Source organism: Salvelinus fontinalis, chromosome 16, assembly GCF_029448725.1.
Source record: "Salvelinus fontinalis isolate EN_2023a chromosome 16, ASM2944872v1, whole genome shotgun sequence".
NCBI classification, from domain to species: domain Eukaryota; kingdom Metazoa; phylum Chordata; class Actinopteri; order Salmoniformes; family Salmonidae; genus Salvelinus; species Salvelinus fontinalis.
Window position 1 is genome coordinate 36,332,423 of NC_074680.1, and position 23,328 is coordinate 36,355,750.

The window sequence follows — 23,328 nt, forward strand, 5'->3', positions numbered from 1 at the left end:
GTTTAAATACAATAATACCAGAGCTGTTTAAATACAATAATACCAGAGCTGTTTAAATACAATAATACCAGAGCTGTTTAAATACAATAATACCAGAGCTGTTTAAACACAATAATACCAGGCTTGCGTTCATCCATCTACAATTTACGATTTTTAGACTGAAACCTTGAGTTGCATTTTTACAAACAATATTAAGCCCTAATGAAGTATTATGTTCAGATAAATGTTAAATTCCTAAATTAAACCAGCCTGATTGCCCCTACTATTAAACACTAATGAAGGTCAGCATGAATACTGATACGGCTAATCATTTTATAATATGACGGTTAATGCGGGTGGGTTTTTCCATAAATGCACATGACAGGGTTTCATGTTCAAATATGAATGTGCGAGAACATTATGAGATAATGGTTAATGGTTGGCCCCTATCACCCAGCCACCCACGCAGCTCTGCTGTAGGCAGACAAGTAATGAAGAAATATACACGCACGTATTGACGCATGCACGTATATTCACACACGCACGCACGCACGCACACACACACACACACACACACACACACACACACACACACACACACACACACACACACACACACACACACACACACACACACACACACACACACACACACACACATACATACACATAAACATAAACACATTTCCGGTATACGTTTGAATATGTCCAGATGACTGCATGTCTTGTTGTATAATCATTGTTGCTGTCCCCCTCCCACAAGCACTACTCCTCTCCTGTCTCCTGACATGTCCACCCATCTGCATTTCCAGATCCCCCATCCCTTTAACAACGCTTGTCAGCCCAGCATCACACACATCTCCCAGACTCTAACTCATTGTGCTGTGTTCCCCTGCTCAACACATCTGTGTGTGTCCCAACTGACTCTTGCTGCTAGAACCTGGATCTCACGGCTAGAGTGCAATGCAAAGCAACGGCCATAATGAAGGTATTTGCATTTTAAGTGTTTCTATAGTAAGACAATATTTCCTGTTTTGATGTCTGAGGATCTCATTGCAAATGGCCAGTGGCAGTACAATATTTCATATAAGCCGGAAACGTTATTTTGTAAGACTCTTGTACATTTTTCATCATACATTCTCCATGTGGAAGATAAGCCTAACAACATTGCAGCTGTACACTGTATTACTTAGCTTGTGGAAGGCTGTTGTTTTCTTTTCAATGGCCTCACTGGACAATATATTCACCGTGGAGCAATAAGCTCCACATTTAATATGCTGGAAAAGGATAATTAAAATATTCTATTTGGGATTCATTGTTATTGTGCCAGAGGAAAGAGCGTCCGATATGAATTCTTCTAAATTAATTTGGGTTTTTAACGAGACAGTGTTTGGCTGTAAGGAGAAGAACGAAGTTCACAGCAGTTTGAGCGTATTGCTTTGTTTCCCCATTAAAACATTGCCTCGGACTGTCTGTCACGATTCACTCATCTCTGAGTCACTTCGTTTTGAAGACTTGGGATTTCTCATTTATTCTCTCTCCAGATTCGTTCCTCTATCCTACGTACCATTATGCCAATGACTGAGCTATTCTGTAATGCTGTATAGTGTCGTTCAGTAACAAACCATGGCTTAATATACACACCAATGACTGAGCTAGTATTCCCACCAGAAATTAAAAGTTGTAAGGTTGTTCCACCATGCCCTGTTCTTTGTAACGAGTTACAGCAGCAACTGATCACATCGTAGGTGAAAACAAATAGTTTAATGTTTGTTGTACCGTTCTCGCATGAATTTATAAAATAACGCCTCTAGGCCTAAAAATAAATAAGCTAAAATAAGCTATTCTCTAGTATTTTGACTCTTCCAAGCAAGTACAAGTCCTCTTTAGGGCCCAACGTGTAGTATAGTACATTGGTTCCATGGAGTGCACCATGACACAAGAATCTCTGGAGGATAGCGAGGTCAACCGGTGAGCATCACCTGTTAGACTTCAGATGGAGGAACACTGTGGGCTAAATACACACCAGGGACCCTGCTGTAGCTCTTTCTCTTTTTCCACCATGGTTTTGCCACCGACACCGGTTTGGCCTGAGAAGCTCACTGTTAGCCTACCACCACCATCATCATCATCATCATCATCTGTGTGATCTAATCCAACATTGCTCAACACGGCTCCCTGGTAAGCCCAAATGAAGCCATTACCATCAAGCACGGTTGAACTGCATGATTTTGTAGAGGAAAGCAGGGGAATGCCTGTGTGCATGGAGCAGGTTGGCTGCTATTCAGTCGACTGACTTCACTATGACGCTGATGGTCAAATGCTGGCTGAATCACCGCATCAATATCTCTCGACAGTGGCTTGCGAAAGTATTCAACCCCCGTAGCATTTTTCCTATTTTGTTACCTTACAACCTGTAATGAAAATGTTTTTGGGGTTTGTATCATTTGATTTACACAACCTGACTACCACTTGAAGATGCAAAATGTTTTTTATTGTGAAACAAATAAGAAATAAGACACAAAAACTGAAAACTTGAGCATACATAACTATTCACACCCCCAAAGTCAATACTTTGGGGAGTCGCATTTTGCAGCAATTACAGCTGCAAGTCTCTTGGGGGTATGTCTCTATAAGCTTGGCACAACTAGCCACTGGGATTTTTGCCCATTCTTCAAGTAAAACTGCTCCAGCTTTCTACAGTTGAAGTCGGAAGTTCACATACACTTAGGTTGGAGTCATTAAAACTCGTTTTTCAACCACTCCACAAATGTCTTGTTAACAAACTATAGTTTTGGCAAGTCGGTTAGGACATCTACTTTGTGCATGACAAAAGTCATTTTTCCAACAATTGTTTACAGACAGATTATTTCACTTATAATTCACTGTATCACAATTCCAGTGGGTCAGACGTTTACATACACTAAGTTGACTGTGCCTTTAAACAGTTGGGAAAATTCCAGAAAATTGTCATGTCTTTAGAAGCTTCTGATAGACTAATTGACATCATTTGAGTCAATTGGAGGTGTACCTGTGGATGTATTTCAAGGCCTACCTTCAAACTCAGTGCCTCTTTGCATGACCTCATGGGAAAATTAAAAGAAATCAGCCAATACCTCATAAAAAAATTGTAGACATCCACAAGTCTGGTTCATCCTTGGGAGCAATTTCCAAACACCTGAAGGTACCATGTTCATTTCTGCAAACAATAATACGCAAGTATAAAAACCATGGGACAACGCAGCCATCATACCGCTCAGGAAGGAGATGTGTTCTGTCTCCTAGAGATTAATGTACTTTGGTGTGAAAAGTGCAAATCATTCCCAGAACAACAGCAAAAGACCTTGTGAAGATGCTGGAGGAAACAGGTACAAAATGATCTATATCCACAGTAAAACGAGTCCTATATCGACATAACCTGAAAGGCCGCTCAGCAAGGAAGAAGCCACTGCTCCAAAACCGCCATACTGTCATGACTTCCACCAAAGTCGGTTCCTCTCCTTGTTCGGGCGGCGCTTGCGGTCGACGTCACCGGTCTTCTTGCCATCGCCACTCCACCTTTCATTTTCCATTTGTTTTGTCTTGTTTTCCCGCACACCTGGTTTACATTCTTTCATCATCTACGTGTATATTATCCTCTGTTCCCCCCCATGTCTGTGTGCTCCAGCTCCTTCAAGTTGGATTGGTTCCACTGGTGTACAGCAAGTCATACCACAGATTCTCAATTGGATTGAGGTCTGGGCTTTGACTATGCCATTCCAAGACATTTAAACGTTTCCCCTTAAACCACTTGAGTGTTGCTTTAGCAGTATGCATAGGGTCATTGTCCTGCTAGAAGTAGAACCTCTGTCCCAGTCTCAAATCTCTGGAAGACATAAACAGGTTTCCCTCAAGAATCTCCCTGTATTTAGCACCATCCATCATTCCTTCAATTCTGACCAGTTTCCCAGTCCATGCCGATGAAAAACATCCCTGTGGCATGATGCTGCCACCACCATGCTTCTCTGTGGGGATGGTGTTCTCGGGGTGATGGAAGGTGTTGGGTTTGCGCCAGACATAGTGTTTTCCTTGATGGCCAAAAAACAAATTTTTTGTCTCATCTGACCAGAGTACCTTCTTCCACATGTTTGGGGAGTCTCCCACATGCCTTTTGGCGAACTCCAAATGTGTTTGCTTATTTTTTTCTTTAACCTGTTTGGGCTGCTTGGGAAGTATTGAGTAGCCAGATAAAATGTGCCCATTTCAAACGGCCTCATACTCAATTCTTGCTCGTACAGTATGCATATTATTATTTCTATTGGATAGAAAACACTCTCTAGTTTCTAAAACCGTTTGAATTATTTCTCTGAGTGAAACAGAACTCATTCTGCAGCACATTTCCTGACCAGGAAGTGGAAAGTCTGAAATCGATGCTCTGTTCTTCTTCCTGCCTATAAATGGGCACAAGACCTATTAGTATACATGCACGTCATACACCTTCCTCTGGGTGTCAAGAGGCTGTGAGAGAAGAAATTAGTTGATTATCTTGGTCTGAGATGGAACACATCATCTTGGAATGACGTGTCCACCATTTTCGGTACTCTGAAGAGCGCGAGCTGGACAGTGGGATTGCCTTTTGTTTAGCTGCCGTTATAAGCGACTACAATCTCCGGCTTTGATTTTATTTGATACATGTCACCATATCATCGTAACGTATGTTTTTTCAATATGGTTTCATCAGATTACTGACATTTTTTCGGGAGTTTTGCCGTGTTCCGTTCTCTTCCGTTTGTTGACATGGAGAGTGTCGTGCCACCCGGCTAGCGCGCTTGCTAAATGAAGAGGGAAAGTGTCCGTTCTGAATCCAAACAACGACTGTTCTGGACAAAGGACACCTTGTCCAACATAGTGATGAAAGATCAGCAAAAGTAAGACCCATTTTATGATGTTATTTCATATATCTGTCGTAGTCGCCGGCGCCCAAGTGTTTCTGGCTATTGTGCTAAGCTAATATAACGCTACTTTTTCTTTTGCTGTAAAACACTTAATAAATCGGAAATATTGGCTGGAATCACACAATGCCTGACTTTCATTTGATGTACACTATGTATTTTTCAGAAATGTTTTATGATGAGTAATTAGGTATTTGACGTTGGTGTCTGTAAGTTTTATGGCTGCTTTCGGTTCAATTTCTGACTGTAGCTGCAATGTAAACTATGATTTATACCTGAAATATGCACATTTTTCTAACAAAACATATGCTATACAATAAATATGTTATCAGACTGTCATCTGATGAAGTTGTTTCTTGGTTAGTGGCTATTTATATCTTTATTTGGTCGAATTTGTGATAGCTACTGATGGAGTAAAGAACTGTTGGAGTAAAAAAAGTGGTGTCTTTTGCTAACGTGGTTAGCTAATAGATTTACATATTGTGTCTTCCCTGTAAAACATTTTAAAAATCGGACATGTTGGCTGGATTCACAAGATGTGTACCTTTCATATGCTGTATTGGACTTGTTAATGTGTGAAAGTTAAATATTTAAAAAATATATATATTTTGAATTTCGCTCCCTGCACTTGAGCTGGCTGTTGTCATAAGTGTACCGACGTCGGGCTTGCAGCCAGAGCAATGGCTTTTTTTCTGGCCACTCTTCCGTAAAGCCCAGCTCTGTGGAGTGTACGCCTTAAAGTGGTTCTATGGACAGAAACTTCAATCTCCGCTGTGGAGCTTTGCAGCTCCTTCAGGGTTATCTTTGGTCTCTGTGTTGCCTCTCTGATTAATACCCTCCTTGCCTGATCCGTGATTTTTGGTGGGCGGCTCTCTCTTGGCAGATTTGTTGTGGTGCCATATTCTTTCAATTCTTTTTGTAATGGATTTAATGGTGCTCGGTGGGATTTTCTAAGTTTTGGATATGTTTTTATAATCCAATCCTGATCTGTACTTCTCCACAACTTTGTCCCTGACGTGTTTGAGGAGCTCCTTGGTCTTCATAGTGCCGGTTGCTTGGTGGTGCCCCTTGCTTAGTGGTGTGGCAGACTCTGGGTGTCACGGACTTTGAAAGGAGGAGACCAAGGTGCAGCGTGGTGAGCGTACATTCCCTTTTTATTTAAGAAATGTCGCCAACAAAACAACAAACGAAAGAATAAACCGTGAAGCTTAAGGGCTATAGTGCCACAAACAAAGACAACTACCCACACTGAAAGGAGGGAAAAAGGGCTACCTAAGTATGGTTCCCAATCAGAGACAATGATAGACAGCTGTCCCTGATTGAGAACCATGCCCGGCCAAAACATAGAACCACAAAATCATAGAAAACAAAACATAGAATGCCCACCCCAAATCACACCCTGACCAAACCAAATAGAGACATAAAAAGGCTCTCTAAGGTCAGGGCGTGACACTGGGACCGTTCAGAACAGGTGTATATATACTGAGATCATGTGACAGATTATGTGACACTTAGATTGCACACAGGTAGACTTTATGTAACTAATTATGTGACATCTGAAGGTAATTGGTTGCACCAGATCTTGTTTAGGGGCTTCATAGCAAAGGGGTGAATACATTTGCACAAAACACTTTTCAGGGTTTTTTTCTATAATTATTTTGAAACAAGTTATTTTTTTGATTTCACTTTGCGGATTTGGACTATTTTGTGTATGTCCATTACATGAAATCCAAATAAAAATCTATTTAAATTACAGGTTATAATGAAACAAAATAATTTTGCAAGAAACTATATCCATGGTACACCTCACAAATGGCTTTTGATAGGAAAAAATATATCCGTGTTGGTGTCATGACCACTTCAAAATTACCTTTGAGAAAAAAATCTTTAACTATTTCCCAGATGATGCCTAATCATCTAACTATGTATCTGTTACAGTAATATACTGTATATTTCTGGTGTGTAGGATTTATCAGTGGTAGAATTTAAAGAGGAAGAGGTAGAATCTATCTGAATGTTAGAAGGTTCAACAACAGGTGCCTAGAGGGTATCACTGGAGGCAGATGACTCTCAGTAATAAATTGACACCTGAGTTGAACAATTAAGGCAGCCCCCCACACCTCTCTGATTCGCAGGGGTTGGGTTAAATGTGGAAAACACATTTTGGTTGAATGAATTCAGTTGTACAACTGACTAGGTGCCCCCCTTTCCATTTCCCTTCTTTCCCCTATAACTCTCTGAAATGAGGATTGTACCACCAATTAAATATTGCTCTGTCCAGAGTACCCCTGAAGTACCCCCTCGTGTGCATTTTACCAGTAAGCCTATGGTCTCACAAGTCTTCCCAAGTAACCCCTATGTATAGGCCAAGTACCCCCAGGGGTCCTAGTACCCCAGGTTGGGAACCACTGGGCTAGTGCACAAGAGGCAAGAATTTAATGGGATAGATGTCCAAGGCGGGGACGAGGTGGAGATGTGTGGCTTAGCTTGTGACCCAAGGAGATCTGAGCCTTTGGCTGTGCATTATCAAGCAGATAAATTACCAGCTAGAGGAATGTGACTCCCAAAGTGGCCAGCTCGATCATACTTAAAGAGTCTGTCCTCTCCTCACCTGGGAAGATTCTCTGTTCTCTCGTTCTCTCATTCTCTCATTCACTTTACTTTCATTATTTATCTCTCTCTTTCTCACACACACACACTCTGTATCTCTCTCTTTCTCTGTCTCTGTGTTTCTTTATCTCTTGCTCTCTCTCTCTCTCACACACACACACGCTGTATATCTCTCTCACTCCTCTGTTATTGTCCTGTGGGGAATCTCTGCCCAATTTCACACAAAATATCCATAATTTAAAGACTGGAGAGCAGACAGACAGACAGACACAGCTGGGGCATCCCTCTGTCCACATGCACAGAGCAGTACACTTATTAACTCAATCGAACAGTGTCAACACCAAAACCACTGAGTCCGACCACCTCCTCATGCACCCACCTCGCCCACCCAGGCAACCACAGAGCATTGACCATATTAACACAGCCAAACACCCTCCACCATTAACACCTACCTGCATTGTCTCCAATGGCAGCCATTGTAACAGTCCTGTTGTTCTGGGGTAATGAGGGGTTATTAAATACTGGCTGTGAGGGGAAGAGGAGGGATTCTCTTAGCGTGACAAAGCAGTCGTAATCAAATCCATCTACAGTTGAAGTTGGAAGTTCACATACACTTAGGTTGGAGTCATTAAAACTCGTTTTTCAACCACTCCACAAATGTCTTGTTAACAAACTATAGTTTTGGCAAGTCGGTTAGGACATCTACTTTGTGCATGACACAAGTCATTTTTCCAACAATTGTTTACAGACAGATCATTTCACTTATAATTCACTGTATCACAATTCCAGTGGGTCAGAAGTTTACACACACTAAGTTGACTGTGCCTTTAAACAGTTTGGAAAATTCCAGAAAATTGTCATGTCTTTAGAAGCTTCTGATAGACTAATTGACATCATTTGAGTCAATTGGAGGTGTACCTGTGGATGTATTTCAAGGCCTACCTTCAAACTCAGTGCCTCTTTGCATGACCTCATGGGAAAATTAAAAGAAATCAGCCAATACCTCATTAAAAAAATTGTAGACATCCACAAGTCTGGTTCATCCTTGGGAGCAATTTCCAAATGCCTGAAGGTACCATGTTCATTTCTGCAAACAATAGTACGCAAGTATAAAAACCATGGGACAACGCAGCCATCATACCGCTCAGGAAGGAGATGTGTTCTGTTTCCTAGAGATGAATGTACTTTGGTGTGAAAAGTGCAAATCAATCCCAGAACAACAGCAAAAGACCTTGTGAAGATGCTGGAGGAAACAGGTACAAAATGATCTATATCTACAGTAAAACGAGTCCTATATCGACATAACCTGAAAGGCCGCTCAGCAAGGAAGAAGCCACTGCTCCAAAACCGCCATACTGTCATGACTTGCGCCAAAGTCGGTTCCTCTCCTTGTTCGGGCTGCACTCGCGGTCGACGTCACCGGTCTTCTTGCCATCGCCACTCCACCTTTCATTTTCCATTTGTTTTGTCTTGTTTTCCCGGACACCTGGTTTACATTCTCTCATCATCTACGTGTATATTATCCTCTGTTCCCCCCCATGTATGTGTGTGAAATTGTTCGTTACATTAACTTCTTATGGCTGCAAGCCCGAAGCCGGGCACAATATGACAACAGCCAGCTCAAGTGCAGGGCGCGAAATTCAAAATATATTTTTTTGAAATATTTAACTTTCACACATTAACAAGTCCAATACAGCATTTGAAAGATAAACATCTTGTGAATCCAGCCAACATGTCCGATTTTTAAAATGTTGTACAGCGAAAACAGCACGTACATTTATGTTAGCTCACCCCCAAATACAAATAAGGACAGACATTTTTCACAGCACAGGTAGCATGCACAAAGCCAACCTAACTAACCAAGAACCAACCAAACTAACCAAGAAACAACTTCATCAGATGACAGTCTTATAACATGTTATTCAATAAATCTATGTTTTGTTCGAAAAATGTGCATATTTGAGCTATAAATCAGTTTTACATTGCAGCTACCATCACAGCTACCGTCAGAAATGGCACCAAAGCAGCCAGAGTAATTACAGACACCAACGTCAAATACCTAAATACTCATCATAAAACATTTCTGAAAAATACATGGTGTACAGCAAATGAAAGACAGGCATCTTGTGATTCAAGCCAATATTTCTGATTTCTTAAGTGTTTTACAGCAAAAACACAATATAGCATTATATTAGCTTACCACAATAGCCAGAAACACAAGCCATTCCCCAGCAGCAAAAGTTAGCGATCGTAACAAACCAGCAAAATATATTTAATTTTTGACTAACCTTGATAAGCTTCATCAGATGACAGTCCTATAACATCAGGTTATACATACACTTATGTTTTGTTCGAAAATGTGCATATTTAGTGCTGAAATCGTTGGTTATACATTGTGCTAACGTAGCATATTTTTCCCACAACGTCCGGATATTTTTCTGGCACTCACATATTCTGACCAAATAACTATTCATAAACATAACTAAAAAATACATGTTGTATAGGAAATGATAGATACACTAGTTCTTAATGCAATCGCCGTGTTAGAATTCTAAAAATAATTTCATTACGACATGCAGTTTACGTTATGGCGAGAGCGTGCCAAAAATCTGGGCGCAAACTACTAGTTCACATGTTCGACAGATATATGAAATAGCATCATAAAAGGGGTCCTACCTTTGATGATCTTCCATCAGAATGTTGTACAAGGGGTCCTTTGTCGGGAACAATCGTTGTTTGGTTTTAGAATGTCCTCTTCTCCAGTCAATTAGCACAGAAAGCTAGCAAAGTGGGGCTAAGCTCTCCTTCGTGAACAAACGCAGACAACGCAACACGCCTAATGTCCCGAAAAAAAAATCAATAATCTAATAAAACTATATTGAAAAAACATACTTGATGATGATATTGTCACATGTATCAAATAAAATCAAAGCCGGAGATATTAGTCTATAACGACAGCTGTAGAGAAGGCAAAACCAGGTCCCATCACGCGCTCTCCAGAAAACAGGAAACTGGTGACATGTCATACAAAGAGCATTTATTCGAGTCCAGATCAAGTTATACACTCAATTTCTTCTCTCACTGCCTGTCAACATCTAGTGGAAGACGTATGAAGTGCATGTATGCATGAAGTGCATGTATTCTAATAAATATCAAGGACCTTTATAGGCAGGCCCTAGAAGAGAGCATCGATTTCAGATTTTCCACTTCCTCTCAAGAAGTTTGCGGCAAAATGAGTTCTGTTTTACTCACAGATATAATTCAAACGGTTTTAGAAACTAGAGAGTGTTTTCTATCCAATAGTAATAATAATATGCATATTGTACGAGCAAGAATTGAGTACGAGGACGTTTGAAATGGGCATCTTTTATCCGGCTACTCAATACTGCCCCTGCAGCCCAAACAGGTTAATTGTGTGTCGCGTCAGGCTGTTTTTTTCAGAGTATTGTTTCAACCCGAGGTATTGTATTGTTGTTCATTATTTTGATGTTACCAGTGCGCTATTTCACTTTTGCCTTTGGCTGGAGTGTTGTGACGCTGTTGCGTCCGACTTTTGCTTCTGCCAATTAAAGTGGGCCTTTTCACTCATCTCTGCTCTCATGCACCTGACACCAGTTGACCAGTTGCACACACAATCTGACATATACAAAAGCCAGACTATGGTTTGCAACTGCACATGGGGACAAAGATCATAATTTTTGGTGAAAAGTCCTCTGTTCTGCTTAAACAAAAATAGAACTGTTTGGCCATAATGACCATCGTTATGTTTGGAGGAAAAAGGGGGAGGCTTGCAAGCTGAAGAACACCATCCCAACCGTGAAGCACGGGGTGGCAGCATCATGTTGTGGGGGTGTTTTGCTGCAGGAGGGACTGGTGCACTTCACAAAATAGATGGCATCATGAGGCAGGAAAATGATGTGGATATATTGAAGTAACATCTCAAGACATCAGTCAGGAAGTTAAAGCTTGGTCACAAATGGGTCTTCCAAATGGACATTAACCCTAAGCATACTTCCAAAGTTGTGGCAAAATGGCTTAAGGACAACAAAGTCAAGGTATTGGAGTGGCCATCACAAAGCCCTGACCCCATCCTATAGAAAATGTGTGGGCAGCACTGAAAAGTGTGTGCAAGCAAGGAGGCCTCCAAACCTGACTCGGTTACACCAGCTCTGTCAGGAGGAATGGGACAAAATTCACCCAACTTATTGTGGGAAGCTTGTGGAAGGCGAAACGTTTGACCCAAGTTAAACAATTTAAAGGCAATGCTACCAAATACTAATTGAATGTACGTAAACCTCTGACCCACTGGGAATATGATGAAAGAAATAAAAGCTGAAATAAATCATTCTCTCTACTATTATTCTGACATTTCACATTCTTAAAATAAAGTGGTGATCCTAACTGACCGAAGACAGGGAATTTTTACTAGGATTAAATGTCAGGAATTGTGAAAATCTGAGTTTAAATGTATTTGTCTAAGGTGTATGTAAACTTCCAACTTCAACTGTATGTCTGGATGGATGGAAAGACTATTAGAAAGATACAGGGACATTTCCATACCAGCAAAACGCTATTGTGCATACTTTGGGTAATTCATGATAAACTATGGGACCTATTTCTGACCTGCATTGTGGAAAACCATTTAAAAAAGTTATCGATAGTGTAATTAAAAATATTCTGTTTGAATTCACTGATAGATTAGATTTTGTGATGAATATAAGAAAACTTTTCCATTTCAGCCCTACTCTTGAATGAGACCCTGGACATTTATGCGATGTTCTTGAAGATATTTTCGTAAAAACATAATATATATTGGGGTCAAGTTCTCTACAGTATTGGCTTCATTAAAGGGCCAATCAGAAGATGAAATAATAACAAAGCGCAACTGTTTTGGTAAAAAGCTGCGGAAAGGGGGTGGAGAAATGTAATCACTCTCAAATTGACAGACAGAACTATGGATGCATGGACTGACCATCCATGATATTATTATTTTTGTGTTTTGAAGTGATTTAGTGTTTGCTTACATTTACTTTGTTTACAAACATTGGTGAAGAATACTAAGGGGCTGATCCAGGAGAACCATGAATAACGGTCACTAGTAAAGAGATATTGGGTGCCAGTGGATACGGTGAAGCCACCACAGGTGTCCAAGTCCACGATATCTTCAGACAGGTTTATTCAGATAATGGGTTTCACCACACCAAACTCCACATCAAACTTCAGAACTGACTGCTCACATAGAAAGTGAGACTGTATAAAAAATAAAATAAATGTTTTTTTTAACTAGGCAAGTTAGTTAAGAACCTATTCTTATTGTCAATGACGGCCTAGGAACAGTGGGTTAACTGCCGTGTTCAGGGGCAGAACAACAGATTTGTCCTTGTCAGCTCGGGGATTCGATCTTGAAAACTTTCAGTTACTAGTCCAACTAGGAAATCCTTGAGTGTGTCTGGCCACCCCATAAGAATCGTAGGGCATAGGCCTCTGGCCAAACAGGGCTTCTGTTGTTTGTGCATCTGGCCACCCCCATCAAGAAGGTGCTTGAGATCACCAAACCAGAGTGAGTGATGTGGCGGGGACCAGTGCAGGCTGTGCAGCAGATCTGGAAGAGGGGAACCAACCGGACGCAGTAGTGGACCTGGTGGTGGCCACCCCCTCTGCCCAGAAAAAGGCAACATGAGGACCTCGGCAGTGAGGGCAGGTTAGGCCCCCAGCGGATGAGCAGGAGTCATCTTGACCCCCGGCACAGTATCAGCTGAGGACACCGGGACTGGAGACATCAGGGCCACAGCGGAAAAGCTCGAACAAGGATCTCAGGACTGGAGACCGCAGAGCTGCAGCAGCAGATCTCAAGATCTCAACAAGGACCCTGGGACTGGATACTCTCGTGGCTGGACCCACGAAGCACCAATGGGCAGTAGCCACCGGAAAGGCCAGATCCAGGCAGAGGGACCAGGTGAGGGCCTTGGATCAGGAGACCAGGTCGTAGCAGGATGACCAGACGAAGTCCCCAGATCAGGAGGCCAGGCCACAGCGGGAGGACTCAGCTTGGCCCCCGCAGCGACGACAGGTGAGGACTCCGAGATCAGAGAGCTGAGGACGGCTGGATCTCCACAGAAGCAATGGGATCTTCTGACCGTGGGTTTTTTGGAGGTGCACAGGGAATGGCAGACTGTGATTGGCTGATACAACTAACTACTAGTAAGGGGTGATGCAACCGCAAAATAAGAGCTGGCCTTTTAGCATTTGGAGCAAAACAAGCTTATATTTTAGGTTCTGATGGGACATGACAGTAAAACTTAGCTCATGAGGTATTTATAATTCATATACTTCAAGAATCAGTGGGTACATATCATTAATTTATAGGTCTAAAAACAGATGTGGCAACTGTTAATTTCAACTTTAAAGACAGTTTAATATGATTGATTCTAATCGTATGTTTTCCAGTGGAGACAGAAAATTTACAAAGAACCGTCACACCAACAGGCTTTTTGTCTCAGTGACTTGCTACAGTCATCATTTTCCATTGTTTTCCACCTTCCCACCATTATGGACCAACTTCCAGTCCCTTGAGAAACCAAATGGCTATAGCAAGCAATGAAATCATCAGAGCAACAAAAATTATCTCAAGCGATGATATATTATAGTATTTTTTAGTAAGATACATGTACAGGAAATTAACATGACTGATGCTACTGTAATATTAACATTTACATCAACATGTTATATTTACATTAATGGCATCTCAAATCACAGCTACTGTTACTCTATCCATACAAATATCTGATTTACAGTATAACCTCAACTTCCACTCGTTTGCCAGGCAACATCTGGTAAATTTCAATATCCTTGCTTCAATATAACATGTAACAGCTGGTAGGAGAGAATCTGCATTGCTTTGGGGTTACTTTTTAGCTGACGATGTGCTTGTGTGATTCCCACCATATGGGAAGTTTTTTCTGAACTGTCCCTCCAGCGTTTAGAAACCCAAATGTAATCAAATCAGCAAACATTGAACACTCGCCACTTTATAATTCTGTGTTCTGTGTGACCACAAATATTACATTTGTACGAACAATTTAATGAGAAAAAGAAAGAAAGACAAGTGAATCGATTTGAGAGAGAAAAAAATCACCAGTGTGCATATTTCCCTAAACAATAGCATGGCTCTTAGACAATTTAAGAGAGACCCCAATTAATCCTGTTCTTCATTTGGAGTCATTAGAATGTTAAAGTGTTCCCCCTTCTGATTTTTACTCCTTGGCGTATTTGTATTAACTATACTTACATCAAGGTGATTGGGTTTATGTGAAGTTTTATGACAGTAATGTACACTGAGTATACAAAACATTAGGAACACCTTCCTAATATTGAGTTTTACCCCCCCCCCCCCCTCAAAACAGACTCAATTCGTCGGGGCATGGACTCTACAAGGTGTCAGAAGCGTTCCATAGGGATAGTGGCCCATGTTGACTCCAATGCTTCCCACAGTTGTGTCAAGTTGGCTGGATGTCATTTGGGTGGTGGACCATTCTTGATACACATGGGAAAATGTTGCGGGTGAAAAACCCAGCAGTGTTGCATTTCTTGACACAAACTGGTATGCATGGCACCTACTACTATACCCCATCTTTTGTCTTGCCCATTCACCCTCTGAATGGCACACATACACAATTTTCAATTGTCTCAATTGTCAATTGTCTCAAGACTTAAAAATCCTTCTTTAACCTGTCTCCTTCCCTTCGTCTAATCTGATTGAAGTGGATTTAATAAGTGACATCATTTAGGGATGATAGCTTTAGTTGTCTCTGTCATGGAGAGAGCAGTGATTCTAAATGTTTTGTACACTCAATGTATGTTATAGAAATGTTACAGAAAAAATTACAAGAGGATTACTCCAGCATTTTTTAAGATTAGCATACAAAATGTGAAAATGTAAATTGTTAGAATTCACAGTCTGGCCTTCTGCTTGAATTTACAAATCATTTAATGTGTCTAACAAGGAGGAGAACATTTGCTGTGCTCCCTTGGGGGGAGTAGGGGGGTCTGTCAGTAGGGGTAGAGAAGATTAAGGCTTCTTGAAATAGCTCTCTAGTGATATTGTCTGGTTGCTTCTTGGCATAACCCAAGGCTTTATACCATAGTGAAGGCAACGTAAATGAGCCCCACTTAGGGTTGAATAGTTGATGGCATTCTGTATCTATCCTCACTCTGCAGCTACTGTACATGCCATAATGAAACTGTAGCCTGAGATCAAAGGAAATCATTTTCATGTTCTGCTACTACTGTGAAAAGAGTTAGATGTAAATGAGGCATTTTATGTAAGTTATGTATGTAAATCAATACACTGTAGAGTGGGATAACTTACTGCCAATGTGTTATCTTTTAGACACAGTGTCCAGCAGTGGTACTGTAGTCTACTGGGACTAAGGGGCACAGGTTAAGATGAAACTGAATAGGGGTTTGATGATGTTCTTGCTTCTGAGAACTAAGGTAGGAAGACATGCCTTTAGTTGTTTCTGGGAAGAAGTCATGCCTATCAGTGGAGTAAGTGCCTCAGAGGACTGTGGTGGTACACATCAGGCATTCAGTAAGATCACAGCAAGCCTCCGCCGTGCCACGGCTCATTTACATGGTGACACTGTAAGACTTATAGTTGAGCTCCAGTCCTTTGGACCGCTTCCCCCTGAGGACCTGGCTGCTGTGCCTCACCAGGCAGTGGGGTATGGAGGGAGGAGAGCTGCCCAGCCATGGCGAACGCTGTTGCCATGGTGCTTCTGGAGCCTGGATCTCTTCTGCTCCACTGACTACCTTGGTCTGCAAACCAAAATGGCAAACTATTTCCTATGTAGTGTACTACTTTTGACCAGGGCCCATAGCACACTATATAGGGAATGGGGTGCCATTTGGGACACAGCCTCAGTCTTTGGACCCAGCAGATGTTGATCCTGTATGGCTCAGTTGGTAGAGAATGGTCCTTGCAATGCCATGATTGTGGTTTTGAATCCCAGGGCCACCGATATGTAAAATGTGTGTTAGACTATATGTCGCTTTGGATAAAAGCATCTGCTAATGGCATATTTTATGGTGAACCCTGGTTGGGTTGGTGTGGAGCAATGCTACTGTAGTGGAGGTGAATGGATGCCAGGGGCTGTGGCTGTACATGGACAAGCTTTCCGATCTCCTCCTATTAAAAAGGCATATGAAAGTTTGTATAGAAAAGCTGTGATTAAAAGACGACAGAAAACTCTTGGAAATAAGATCCAGGGTTGCGGGCAGTGGAGTCAGTTCAGCTAAACCTAGGGTATGGCAAATTCCAAGACATTATTGGGAAATTGAAATTCATTTACTGCATTTCTACACAATTTAAAAACTCTCAAATGGAGAAAAAAAAGAACAAAAATTACCCCATTAACGAATTACAGAGCTTGCAAAAGTATTCATCCTCCTTGGTGTTCTTTTCTATTTTGTTGCATAACAACCTGTAATTTAAATAGACTTTTGGGGGGGATTTCATGTAATGTACATTCACAAAATAGTTTAAATTGGTAAAGTGAAATGGAAATAATAACCTGTTTCAAAAAATTCAAAAAAAAGAAAATTGTGCATGCATATGTATTCACCCCCTTTGCTATGAAGCCCCTAAACAAGATCTTGTGCAACCAATTACCTTCAGAAGTCGCATAATTATTTGCATAAAGTCCACCTGTGTGCAATCTAAGTGTCACATGATCTGTCACATGATCTCAGTGTATATACACCTGTTCTGAAAGGCTCCAGAGTCTGCCACACCACTAAGCCAGGGGCACCACCAAGCAAGCGGTACCATGAAGACCAAGAATCTCTCCAAACAGGTCAGGGACAAAGTTGTGGAGAAGTACAGATCAGCGTTGGGTTATAAAAACATATCCGAAACTTTGAACATCCCACGGAGCACCATTAAATCCATTACACATTTTTTTTTAAAGAAAATGGCACCACAACAAACCTGCCAATAGAGGGCCGCCCACCAAAAATCACAGACCAGGCAAGGAGGGTAGGCAACAAAGAGAGGAAACAAAGAGACCAAAGATAGCCCTGAAGGAGCTGCAAAGCTCCACAGCGGAGATTGAAGTATCTGTCCATAGGACCACTTTAAGCCATACACTCCAAAGAGCTGGGCTTTACGGAAGAGGTGCCAGAAAAAAAGCCATTGCTTTAAGAAAAAATAAGCAAACACGTTTGGTGTTTGCCAAATGGCATGTGGGAAACTCCCCAAACAAATTGAGCTTCTTGGCCATCAAGGCAAACGCTATTTCTGGCGCAAACCCAACACATCTCATCACCCAAAGAACTTCATCCCCACAGTGAAGCATGGTGGTGGCAGCATCATGCTGTGGGGATGTTTTTCATCGGCAGGGACTGGGAAACTGGTCAGAATTGAAGGAATAATGGATGGCACTAAATACAGGGAAATTCTTGAGGGGAAACCTGTTTCAGTCTTCAAGAGATTTGAGACTGCGACGGAGGTTCACCTTCCAGCAGGACAATGACCCCAAGCCTTCTGCTAAAGCAACACTCAAATGGTTTAAGGGGAAACATTTAAATGTCTTGGAATGGCCTTGTCAAAGCCCAGACCTCAATCCAATTGATAATCTGTGGTATGACTTAAAGATTGCTGTACACCAGTGGAACCCATCCAACTTGAAGGGGCTTGAGCAGATTTGCCTTGAAGAATGGGCAAAAATCCCAGTGGCTAGATGTCCCAAGCTTATAGAGACATACCCCAAGAGACTTGCAGCTGTAATTGCCTGCAAAGGGTGGCTCTAAAAAGTATTGACTTTGGGGGAGATGAATAGTTATGCACGCTCAAGTTTTCAGTTTTTGTGTCTTATTTCTTGTTTGTTTCACAATAAAAAACATTTTGCATCTTCAAAGTGTTAGGCATGTTGTGTAAATCAAATGATACGAACCCCCCAAAATCTATTTTAATTCCAGGTTGTAAGGCAACAAAATAGGAAAAATGCAACAAAATAGGATGAATACTTTCACAAACTACTTTATCACCACAATATAAGATTTAAAAGTCTGAGGAAAGGCATATACAATGTCAACCACTTCTCAAACTCATCTCACATTGACTCATTTACTTGTGCAATGGTGCATACATCCACATAAACAAATACTATAGTATTCACTGTAGTGTTTTTTAGGACTAAAGCACTGAAAAACCTTACTGTGAATACTGTAAAATTTACTGTAGTATTTGCTTTAGTATACTATAGTATTTACAGTTAACTATAGTATAAATACTGTAGTAAAACAAAACTGTGGTATATACTATAGTAATTAATGTAGTGTTTTTGCAGATTGTAGTATACTGTAGTATATACTGTAGTGTTTTTGCAGACATTACTGTAGTATTTACTATAGTGTTTTTGTTTTTTTACCTTTGACATAGAAGTGGAGGCTTTCTCCTTCAGAAAACCTATTGAAATACTAAAAGAGCACATTCTCCATAACCTGTAGGTAGGTAGGACTGGGGTCTGAATGGATAGTTCAGCACTTCTGCTTGTTTCTATTACTTGTAGGGAACACAATATATTGTCTATACTTGGCATGTAGGTTTCTCACTAATGGGTGACACAAATTGCAATATGGTGGGGGACAATGGGCAGGGTATGTGCAAATTAAATACCGTAGTATTTACCAGGTGCACACCTTTGGTTTTAGAAGTGGGAGGACATATTTTTTTTTTTATCCAGTTGGAAAAACACTCCAAACAGCCTACTCGACCGCTCAGAGGTGTCCGCATGGTCCTAGAGCACACTACTTCCTAGTTTTGTATCACATTTCAATGATAAAACTAGGGGGGACAAAAATGCAATTTCAGAATGTGGGGGACAAATGTCCAGGCTGTGTAAGGGCTATTTGACCAAGAAGGAGAATGCTGGAGTGCTGCATCAGATGACCTGGCCTCCACAATCATCCGACCTCAACCCAGAGATGGTTTGGGATGAGTTGAAGTGAAGGAAAACCAGCCAACAAGTACTCAGCATATGTGGGAACTCCTTCAAGACTGTTGGAAAAGCATTCCAGGTGAAGCTGGTTGAGAGAATGCCAGGAGTGTGCAAAGCTGTCATCAAGGCAAAGGGTGGCTACATTGAAGAACCTCAAATATAAAATGTACAGTATTTTGATTTGGTTAACACTTTTTTGGTTACTACGTGATTACATATGTTATTTCATAGTTTGATGTCCTCACTATTACTCTACAATGTAGAAAATGGCAAAAGTAAAGAAAAACCCTTGAATGAGTAGGTGTGTCCAAACTTTTGACTGGTACTGTACATCAAAGGACTTACTTAGGCCTACAATCAACAAGGGCGCATAAACAAACTGAAACAAAAAATGACAAAAGTCACGAAATACAAAAATAAAATCTCCACGTGGGAGCTAAGGCTGTGTCCGTGATTCAGCACCACTGAATGGACAGCGCCTCGGTACAGGTAGGCATAATGGAGCTCTGTGGCGTGGTGCTGAATTGTCTCTAACTTGTAGTAGGCCTTAGAATTCTATAGTTTGTAGGCAGCTAGAAATGTGTTGGCTGGCCACCAGAGTGGCACAGTAGTCCAAAGCTCTGCATTGCAGTGCTCGCTGTGCCACTAGAGATCCTGGTTCGAGTCCAGGCTCTGTTGCAGCCGGCCGCGACCGGGACACCCATGGGGTGTGCACACTGACATAGTAGCCAGGTGTAGGATGTTTCCTCCGACACATTGGTGCAGCTGGCTTCCGGGTTAAGCGGGCATTGTGTCAAGGAGCAGTGCGGCTTGGCTGGGTCGTGTTTCGGAGGACGCTCGGCTATCCCAGCTTTCCCAAGTCTGTATGGGAGTTGTAGCGATGGGACTAGACTGTAACTACCAATTGAATACCATAACTAATAAAACATACATGTTTTGGGCACAGTAAGGTAGCCCTACAATGCGTATGTGAAAATCATTACTGGCACGCAGAACATTAGAAATGGTAAGGTCAATTGTAAATTGGCACTTCACATGAAAGTGGTTGCCGACCCCCTGCTATAGGCTATATGAATCCACCCTTGTGGAAGGCCCATACAGTGTACTATGACAGTGTCATTGTCTCTCGTTGCATTTCCTAACAACATTGTCTCGTGGCTTCCCGCTTCACACTTTGTATAAAGACCATTGGTGGGAAGCTACAGACAGCGCCTTCAACTACATGGGAGGAGAGCACACGGCAGTAGCGCAATGAAAACAGTAAGTAGACTAGCTTTATAAAATAAAAATAAACAGGACATGTATTTGGGGAAATTCTCTGAATAGCAAGTTGTTAAGTTGTGTTTATTTTCATACCAATACATGAAACTAAAACTGCCACTGTCTCTGCGCTCTGCTTTCTAAAAGTAAAATAAAAGGCGAGCAGGCTGGCAGCTGCTCTCCAAGCCATGCGCCGCATGGTCCTAAAGCCAGTCATTCAACCAATACGCTAAACAGACGTTGCATTTTAATCGCGATTGGAATGATTTTAGCCTACTTTACATTTTTGGTCTTGAGCTATGGTATTCCCAACTGACACCCATAGTGTGGTGATGTGTGATGCGGGAGCAGAGCAGAGTGGAGCAAAGGGGCCTGCCAGCCCAGACAGCCCTGCCTTCAGGAGCCTTTCTGCAGGTAGGCAGATGGTGGCGGTGGGGTGGTGGGGAGGAAGTGATGGAGGAGGCAGATTTCCTGGAGGTCCTCTCCAGTGGTGTACAGTACTTCAGTAAAAATAATTTAAAGTACAACTTTAGTTGTTTTTGGGGAATATGAACTATACTATTTATATTTTTTTACAACTTTTACTTTTACTTCACTACATTCTTAAAGAAAATAATGTACTCACTAGCTAAGTACTGTATATACATTATTGTTATTATTTATTTATTTTTACCTTTATTTAACTAGTGAAGCCAGTTAAGAACAAATCCTTGTTTTACAATGACGGCCTACCAAGAGGCAAAAGGCCTTCTACGGGGACGGTAGCTGGGATTAAAAATACAAATGTAGGACAAAACACACATCACGACAAGAGAGACACCACAACACCACATAAAGATAGACCTAAGACAACAACACAGCATGGCAGCAACACATGAGAACACAGCATGGTAGCAACACAACCAGTGGGTCTTGCGTTGGGTATACAGAGATGACCAGTTTACAGAGGAGTATAGAGTGCAGTGATGTGTCCTATAAGGAGCATTGGTGGACAATCTGATGGCAGAATGGTAAAGAACATCCAGCCACTCGAGAGCACCCTTACCTGACGATCTATAAATTATGTCTCCGTAATCTAGCATGGGTAGGATGGTCATCATAATCAGGGTTAGTTTGGCTGCTGGGGTGAAAGAGGAGCAATTTAACCCTCGCCTGCAGCTTGGATATGTGCTGAGAGAAGGACAGTGTACCCTCTAGCCATACTTCCAAGAATGTGTATGAGGTGACTACCTCAAACTCTAAACCACAGGTGTCAAACTCATTCCATGGAGGGCCGAGTGTCTGCGGGTTTTCGCTCCACCCTTGTACTTGATTGATGAATTAACATCACTAATTAGTTAGGAACTCCCCACACCTGGTTGTCTAGGGCTTTATTGAAAGGAAAGACCAAAAACCTGCAGACACAAGGCCCTCCGTGGAATGAGTTTGACACCCCTGCTCTAAACCCTCAGTGGTAGTAATCACACCGGTAGGGGGAGGGTCATTCTTCTTACCAAACCACATTACCTTTATTGTGAAGGTGTTGAGAACAAGGTTAAGGGCAGAGAAAGCTTGTTGGACACTAAGAAAGCTTTGTTGTAGAATGTTAACGCAAAATCCGGGGAGTGACCAGCTGAGTATACATTTGATACTTTAGTATATTTAAAACCAAATCCTTTTAGACTTTTACTCATGTAGTATTTTACTGGGTGATTTTTCATTTTGTATTAAGGTATCTTTACCTTTCCTCAAGTATGACAATTGGGTACTTTTTCCACTATTGGCCCTCTCATTCAGTAGGCTGTAGATCCAGACAGAGGCGGTGGTGGGGAGGCTGGGGTTGGGATGGACAGCTCCTGCTGCTGTTGCCAGAGGAGTTTGGCAGTACTAATGAGCAGGCCAGGCACCATGCCGCAGACACACACACACAGACACACAGACACAGACACACACACACACACACACACACATACACACACACACACACACACACACACACACACACACACACACACACACACACACACACACACACACACACACACACACACACACACACACACACACACACACACACACACACACACACACACACACACACACACACACACACTCACTCTGAAGGAGGGCCTGAGTGGATAGGAGGCGCTCCAGGGTCAACAATAGTCTGCAGCCAGCCAAACGAGGAGCAAGAAGAGATTCACCCCCATAGCTGGCTGTCAGCGTTGTCTGTTTGAGTTGAGAAACTGCTGTGCTCCCCTCGTCGTGACCCTCAGTTCATTGGATGGGAGGGCAATGTGTTGTGTGTACGATGCTGTGTAAATTGGACAAGCCACATTCCCCTTTAAACGAAGGGCGTCGCTGCATTTTTTGGCTAGAGTGAAGAGACATTTATCTTCTTCTGAGAGGATTTTTTTTAAGGCACGAGGATGGATACTATGTTTGCCAGCAATTCCTAGACGGAGTGATAGCGAGGAGGAAATGTTGGGAACAGTCAGGAAAAGAGAGACAACAGCTGCTAGCTCATGAAAGATGGAAGAGGCACAGATGGTTCATAATGGCTGCATTAA

General features: G+C 41.8%; 1 protein-coding gene across 2 annotated transcripts in view; it reads left to right on the top strand.

Annotated features, from left to right (window-relative positions):
• Positions 1-824: 824 nt before the first annotated feature.
• The window catches only part of LOC129813086 (transcription initiation factor TFIID subunit 1-like), a 44,307-nt gene continuing 21,803 nt past the window's right edge, over positions 825-23,328 (top strand). For both annotated transcript variants that reach the window (XR_008753111.1, XM_055865257.1), the window contains exon 1: positions 825-967. The gene's annotated coding sequence lies outside the window, so the exon portion shown is untranslated. The remainder of the gene's footprint in view (positions 968-23,328) is intronic.